The sequence below is a fragment of the Amblyomma maculatum genome, chromosome 11 (assembly GCF_055883805.1).
Source record: "Amblyomma maculatum isolate TAMU_Amacu chromosome 11, ASM5588380v1, whole genome shotgun sequence".
Lineage (NCBI taxonomy): Eukaryota > Metazoa > Arthropoda > Arachnida > Ixodida > Ixodidae > Amblyomma > Amblyomma maculatum.
The window spans coordinates 13730852-13739045 of NC_139354.1; the positions used below are offsets into that span (position 1 = coordinate 13730852).

At 45.4% G+C, this 8194-nt stretch overlaps 1 protein-coding gene across 2 annotated transcripts in view; it reads right to left on the reverse strand.

Moving 5' to 3' along the window:
* The window catches only part of LOC146172891 (xibalbin-1-like), a 320295-nt gene extending 312343 nt beyond the window's left edge, over positions 1 to 7952 (reverse strand). For both annotated transcript variants that reach the window (XM_084583511.1, XM_084583510.1), the window contains exon 1: positions 7564 to 7952. The gene's annotated coding sequence lies outside the window, so the exon portion shown is untranslated. The remainder of the gene's footprint in view (positions 1 to 7563) is intronic.
* Between the last annotated feature and the right edge of the window lie 242 nt (positions 7953 to 8194).

An 8194-nucleotide genomic window follows, 5' to 3' on the forward strand; every position in this document is an offset into this window, starting at 1 on the left:
TTGAATATCCCGATTTCTGAACAACATGTACACAAGAATGTATTATACCTCTTTAGAATACATTAAATAACACCGCTATGCATTCACCGTTAAGCGTGAATGCATTCGGTCAATTAGCGTGAGGCAAAATGTTTGAGCCGCTGTATGCAGTCACTTAAAGCATTTCATGCAAACGGGAGGTGTTGTTATCGCCATCTGCAGGAAATACCCCCCCTATCACTTGCCAGAAGCTAAATTTATTTAGCGCAGAAATTTACCTACATGTCCCCTTTTATTGCGAAAGCAATACTATACTTTCACTTTTCAGCCCTTCGCGTAGCGAGGCGGTAGCTACCATTTACCTTTAGCGTGACCTTTGGCGCGCTGCCAAGCACAGCTGCGCAAAAACAGGGGCCCCAACTCGCGCCGTCAACTCGCGAGGCGGTAACTACCAAACGCGGCCTAACTCCCGCTCCCTCCGTGAGGGAGCGCTACAGCCGGAGTGACGTCATCCCATCTGCCGCAAAAACAGGGCTCCCAACTTGCGCCGTCAACTCGCGAGGCGGTAGCTACCAACCGCGGCCTAACTCCCGCTCCTTCCGCAGCAGCCGCCGGGTGTGCAACGTTGGATACTATAGGAGGTGGCCTAGCGGCAGGTGGAACCAATGCAGTCTCCAGGGATGCTTTCATTTCTGCTAACGTAAAGAATGCCGTTGCAGTCAGTGCCGGAGCGGCAGTTGTACATTCTGCCTTGACTTCTCCCACAACCAAGTATATCGTTGCAGCCACGGCACTCCTTGCCTCGCTACTAGTTATACTTAGAATAACCAGGTAGCACCCCACAATAAACAATAGTTGAACCATATGCCATGGCTAGAGTGAATCACTGCATAACCATAAGCATAACCACAAGCATCACAACCAGCTACACCATCAGCTGAACATAGGCGTAGCCATAGCTATTGCTTTCGCAATTACCAGGCCTAACCAAGCTAAGCCACTGCCAATTTTTTTTTTGTTGGCCGAGATAAATGGTAGCAAAAACACCACCACTACCACTTCCTCGTAGGTACAAGAAATGTTAACAGAAAACCAAACCTTTTTAGTTTGAGAGAAGTATGCAGTTTACATAATATAATGTCAAATGATGAGGAAATGTGTGGCTTTCCATGTCTCCTTTCCGTATCGCTAATTACGCGTGGTACCCAAGTCATCTGGAGACAGCACAACATTGCCTAATATGGCTGTACCTTACCTCGGACACATGATTAGGGTTCAATTCGTGACACAGCGCAGGATATGCGCTGAACAGCAATATCCTGCAGACCGCATGCTTCTTAAATGTTCACACAAAGCAGAAAAGCATACTGGAGCTAACCAACCGAACAAAGCACGCGTAGAACGTTATTGTAACCCAAATAGGAAGGAAAGAAAGCCCCCTGAAGAGAGCTGTCCAAGCGCGAAAACCAAACGAACCAGGGACGACAGGAGGCCTTTTCTCTGGCTGGGAGGAAGGCTTAGCAGGCGTGACTAAAGCTCCGCAAGTGGCGCGGCCGCGCTTGTGGCCGCAGTTGCAGCGAACTGGGAGGCCCATTTAGGAAGCTGGTAACCGAGTTTCGCTGACGGGCGGGGGAGAGCTGCGGGAAGGGATTCCGCCCGAAGCCAATTATCGCTCACTGGCCGGCCAGTCGGAATGGGGCTCTGCGGAGGGGCTTAGCGCTTTCTTGCTACACCGGCCTGTGACCGGGCTCAATGACTTAACCCAACACAAAGAAAGGAACCAGTCGTCGCGAAAGCAGGACTAGACTGCTGGAAGACAGCCGGCCGTCGGGAAAACCATAAAATGAGGGCGGCTGTTAACGAAATGGTAGGCAGCCAGTCAGCGGCTGAGAGGGGTGCCACTGACTCGCCAGTAATGCGACCCCTGGATTCAACAGTGAACGTTTAACGGTTAAATCCCGGAAAATGAAGCCTTCTCCAGATTTGAAAACGAGCGAAACCTTAAACAAATACTCAGTGGAACTCTATCATATAGTTGTGGCTTTTAAGATTAGACCATATATGTCCCAGGAACCGAATCTTTGCCCTCGGTGGACGGTTGTGTTCTTTGGCTTTCGAGCGAAGGTAGGTCCACTCTCGCAGGGTCCACTGACATCATTCACGTTCTTCGAAAACGTGGATGCCGAAAAGCACGAGCGTTGGCTTCTCTGACGGTTTCGGGGGCCCGCTTGGACGCCGGGAGCGGGCCGGGCCGCTAAACTGCGGACGACCCTGAAAATCGTGTTTTTCGCGGGCGATCTACCGACCGACTCGCACATAGGAAATGCTATCAACCAGAGGGCACCCACTAAACGGCATGCGCAGGGCATGCTGCATGTACCAAAACGCGGTACATTATTTATTTATTTATTTACCTATTTATTTATTTATTTATTTATTTATTTATTTATTTATTTATTTATTTATTTATTTATTTATTTATTTATTTATTTATTTATTTATTTATTTATTTATTTATTTATTTAATAACTGCATCGCCTTCGTGGCATTACAGTAGGCGGGTAAACACTAAAACACTTAAAGTACAATGAATATGATACGCCGAGAAACACACTTACAGACATAGCGAACACTGGCCCTCAGGGCGCGGTAAAAAGCTTCGTTTGATGAGAGTGAAACGACTTCGTGCGATGGCGCATTTCACTGGCGAATTGTTCGCAGAAAACGTGAATGCCGAAAAGCATCAGTCCTAAATGAATGCTCTTTAACCTTGACGATATGGTCTTTCCTCTTTGATATATACGTGGGTGGTTTCAAGTACTCCTCTCGTTCTATATCAATTCGGCAATGAAAATGCTATGAAAAAAGAAACGTGAGACTAAGATGTGTTCGGCGATTCGCTAAATCAGACCACCCGAGCGATCGTTGAGTATTATTCTTAGGCACCTGTCATAGTTGCCAATTACAAACCGAACTGCCTTATCTTGAAGTTTTTCCAGCATACTGATAGGTTTCTTTGTATGTTGCCACCAGCAAACGCAGGCGTATTCAAGCACTCATCGCACATGCTTAAAGTGTAGCTTCGTTCTTAGACCATATGAAAACTACTTAAAAGTGCGCTTTCAAAAAAAAAAAAAAGAGAATAGATGCTGCTTTATTAGCGGTGTAATTTATGCCGTCAAATATAACCCCAAATATTTAGTTTCCGTCACTTTATATAGAACAACGTCATTCACCGCGTATTCAGTAGATTGATGGGCCTTCTCTCATGTGAAAGTCATCTGTACACATTTTTTTAACATTCAGCGCCATTCTCAAACGCATGCATCAAGTCGCTATGGCGTCTAAATCGGTTTGCAAGGATAAAAAATCGTTATTGTCATTGATATTCCTGTACACGATGCAATCATCCCCGAGCATGCGTAAAGATAAATGAACACCAGATGCGATGTCATTGATATAAAGAAAAAAAAGGAGAGGGCCTAACACGAAACCTTCTGGTACGCCTGATGTAACATGAACATAACTGGATGATGCGCCAATCAATATAACACACTGTTTTCTTAATGACAAGCAACCGGAAATCCATATAACAACATTCTCGTCCAGACTACAACCTTCAGTTTTAGCAGCAGAAGATCGTGTGGAACAGTGTCGAATGCCTTGCGAAAGTCTAGGAATAAACAATCTATTATCAATTGCTTGCCAATTACAAGGGCTACATCATGAATAAATTGTACCAACTGTGTAACACAGGAACGGCGATGTCTAAAACCATGTTAGCTTGGATATAAAACGTCTTGTTCTTCTAGGTGTTCCATTATGCAACTGCATAGAGCCTGTTCAATGATTTTACAGGGAATACTAGTTAATGAAACCGGCCTGTAGTTTACAATAGAATTTCATGGGCATTTTTTATATATCAGGACAACGCATGCCAGCTTCCAGTCAATGGGCAAGTTTCTCTCGTTCAAAGATATTTCAAACAAACGTACAAAATATACTGCTAGCGTCTATGAGCAGTTCTTGAGCACCGCTGCTGGAATATTATCCGGGCCACAACCTTTTGATGCCTTTAGACAATTCAGCGAATACCAGGGACGCTAAACTTAACCGGAGGCATGCGGTCAGTATCAAGTGAGATTACATCTCTTGCTCGAGAGGGTGAGTTTACAAATATGGAAGCAAAATAAACACTAAACATTTCTGCTTCGTTTTAGTCGTTATGTAGGATAAGATCTATATCTTTTAACGCTGGGATAGAAAGGTCTTTTTTGCTGTTACGACGCACGCATCTCAAGAATTCTTTACAATCTGTAGCAAGCATCTTGCCAAGGCGAACAAAATAAGATTTCTGAGCAGCTCCAGCCTTGGATTCGAAAGCGCACTTCAATTCCAATAATTCAGGCCAATGAGCTGGTGATTTACTACATTTAAACTTTCAGTACGCACACGTCTACTTGCGAACTAATTGACGAAGATCTGCATTGAACCATGGTTTATCACGCGTTCGTCGTGACCTTAGTATGTGTGATGGTACAAATATTTCGCGATGTTGTAAGAGTTTTTCTTTAAGTACTATCCATAACTGTTCACTAGATAATTGCTCAGACAGCGTGTCGAAAGTTGGGAAAAATGATTCAAGTGCTGATTTCATTTCACTATAATTGGCTCTCTTGTAAGCGTACATTTCTTTCAAGTTTTTCGTAACATGCAAATTTTCAATTGACACTTCAGTTATGACTGCATTGTTATCTCTAACTCTCGGCGTTACAAATACATTTGATACAAGGTCAGGCATATTAGAAATTACAAAGTAACAAATCGAGGATGTGGCCTGTGCCGTCCTTTCTCATCGCTTCGCGTACGTATTGATACAAAGGACGTTGATTTATTATATGAAAGAAAGAGGATTACGTTGCACCCCCAGCAGTATTTATGGGTTCATGAGCCGACCAGTCTATAAAGGGCAAATTATTGTCCCCTCCCAAAAGATCATGTTATCGGTTGAACAGTTCACGACATTGAGAGAACGTTTCAAGAAGCTGAAACAATGGACCATGAGGACGGTAAAAATATCCAATAGTCAAGTTTTTCGCATTTGAAATTCTCAACTTACAGAAAACAAGCTCAGCTGTGATATGTGGGAATTCAACAGGGACGCACGGAGTAGCTTCATGAACTAGTATAAAAACGCCACCACCGCTTGTTCCGCGCTCACGTCGAAACAATGATAGCCGGACAGAAAGACCTTGGGGTTCGATATATCTTGATCGAGAAATAATTCAGTGCCTATTACAGCTTGGGGGCTAATTGAAGTAGTCGGAAATTTAGAACTTTATTTTTAATGCTGCAACAATTAACTACCAGAACCACAAGTGGTGGCGTTAGAGTCCTAACAGCCTGCAGTCAATGTTCGGTCACCACACGAGCTGTGTCGTCCCATTTGTATCGCTTGTCCCCCAGGGTAAATGTATTGAAGCACAAAATCGGTGTTATTCCTTCTACAGAATTCGCTTTCTAGTAGTCCCATAACTTCCGTCTTTTTTCTAGAACAGAACGTAAAAAGGCCTCCGAGATGCTAAACTTGCTGGTCTTTAGTTTATGTGCTCTAGTAAGCACGGTCTGTCGTTCTTTGTATGAGGTAAAGGCAACTAAGTCAGGACGAATTTTATCGCAAAAAGCTTTCCAATCCAATTAGCGCATTGTATGTTAACAGTCCAGATGCAGTTTAGTACTGAGGAAGTCGACAACTCCTTGCTCTGTCTTCGAAGCAGACTCATTGGCATCAATGTCAGGCAGACCAAAAATTACTAGATTATTCCGCCTTTAAATTTTCTAAAGATCTTCAAGTTTATACCCTGCCGTGGTGGCGCAGTGGTTACGGCGGTCGACTACTGTTCCCAAGGACACGGGATCGAATCCCGGCCTCGGCGGCCGCTTTTCGATGGAGGCGACAAGCAAGGCGCCCGTGTGCTGTGCGATGTCAGTGCACGTTAAAGAACCCCAAGTGGTCGAAATTTCCGGAGGCCTCCACTACGGCGTCTCTCATAGCCTGAGTTACTTTGGGACGTTAAACCCCACAAACCAAACCTTGAAGTTTATCGCCAAGGGTAGCCAAAGCAGTGGGATCCTGTTTCTGTTGTTTCTTAATGGTATTTAAAGCCTGAGGTATTTTTTCCACGTTCTGAAACCTATTCTGCAGAGAAAGAATGCTCATATTTAAATGTACTACTTCTGCTGTCAGCTTATTCTGCGCTGCCTCGATTGAGGACAGCTTCGGTAAAATATCACGCTGCCCACTTATCACATCCCTGAGTTGCTCGGCACTGGTTGGACCCGGGTTCATTTATATATCGCTGGAACGCAATGAAAGCAGCACAAAGTAGAACGTAGTTCTCCGCAGCAAACGAAAATGACGTTTAGCATGCACACTTTTGTCACGAGCATGTTTCGAGCGTTGATTAGACGCCAGAATAGAAAGCAACTGGGGTGAACCGGTCGAGCAATTAGCTCTGGCGGTTCCACCTCAGGCGAAACTGCAGACGAACCGATAAGAACAGGCACTGCAAGCAAAACGATACGAAACAAGCAGAAGAGTGATCCCTCTAACTTCTGTTATAGCTGCCTGCACCTCGTCAACGGCGTTTTCGGTCCACGACTTCTAGAATTTGCAATTCCTGAGTTCAAGATCAACAATCAAAGGAATTTACAGGCTCCACAGAAAAGGCAGTATTTGTCGTTTTGTTCAAGACATGATGACGAAGGATGACCATCACGGCATTTGCAACACCGTAAGGAGGACTTACTCAGCAAATATAGCTTCATTGCATGCTGGGACGTGGCTCGGACAGCTAAACAGATCTTTCACACACACCTAAAGCATCGAAATAGAATATATTCGTATTCAGCCGCTGTGTTAATATTTGTTCAAAGTTTAAAAGAAACAAAGAAACGGTGTTGTGCCCTCCAGCGGTGGTTCTGTGGATAGGGCTCTTGACTACTTAGCCGGCACACTGGCACACAAACGCAAGTGACAGCACAGCCTAATTGGTGAGGATCAAAATAGCTGGCAGGAAGGAAGAAGAGCTCATTAGAAGGGGAAATTTATGCGATTCGTACGCAAGAGCAATGCTTGAAATTGTTCACATACGTTTTCTCGTCAGTGAGGCACCGAAACGGCAGCATTACAGCGCGGCTGTGCTGAGCACCAAGACAGTAAACGTACACGCCAAAGTAAATCCCATTAATAAGGAGCCAATTTTAACTCTACGACAACGCAAATGAACATGCTCCAACAAAATCGTGCGTTAAAAATATTTTCGGCAATAGTCGCCCGAATGCTAGCTAAACGTGGCTACCGGACAGGCGGGGGCCCCGCAGTCCCCAAGGACGAGCCCGCGCGGCGGCGCGCCAATCGGCAGAAAATAGCCGCGCCCCGGAGCGGCTAAAAAATCTGGTCTATACCGCAACGATGACCGCCACAGATAAAAAGTCGAGAGTCTCAGGGGGAGGTAAAGAACAGTCTACTCCTCGTACCATTCCTTATGAGCAAGCAAGATGCGAACAGATAATGCAGCTCACCTGAACAGATCGAAATGAAGAGCAAGGTCTTCAGCGCAATCAAGGCCTGGATATCTGTACAGGATCCCGTCACATCCAAACTGTCTGACCTTCGTAATCATTTCATAGAGGTAAGAAGCTGCCTGAAGAGCAGCTCGAACAGCCCGCTCGCTCACTTTGATGGTGCCACCATCCTTAGACACCGACGCTACGGGAATGCTGCGAACGTTGGAGCGTTGGAAACTTCCAGTGCAGATAACGAGACAGAACGGAAACCAACAGGGGAAGATGCCCTGGCTGGGAAACGGTGCAGATATCACTTTAAGATTGCAATCTCGCCGAAAGCGTAGTTACGCGTTAAAAGGCACAAAGGTGAGGGGAAACAGAAAAACAGCGCCAGCCACCCAATACTTTGCCTATCCGATCCTGCTTCGAAAGCCTCGTCAGCCCCCTATCACACTGCGCTTCCGATGCCGTCGTATACATCGTCTTCGCCTTATTAGGCAAACTTGCACTCAATACTTGAATGGGCGGTGTTCTTTTCAAACGTGTGGTTGTATTTCGACACCTGGGGCCCGATCCTCGATATTCGCCTTCCCCTGGCGGCGCCATATTGTCTTTCTAATTGGCTCTGAAAAGAGTCACGTGCTTC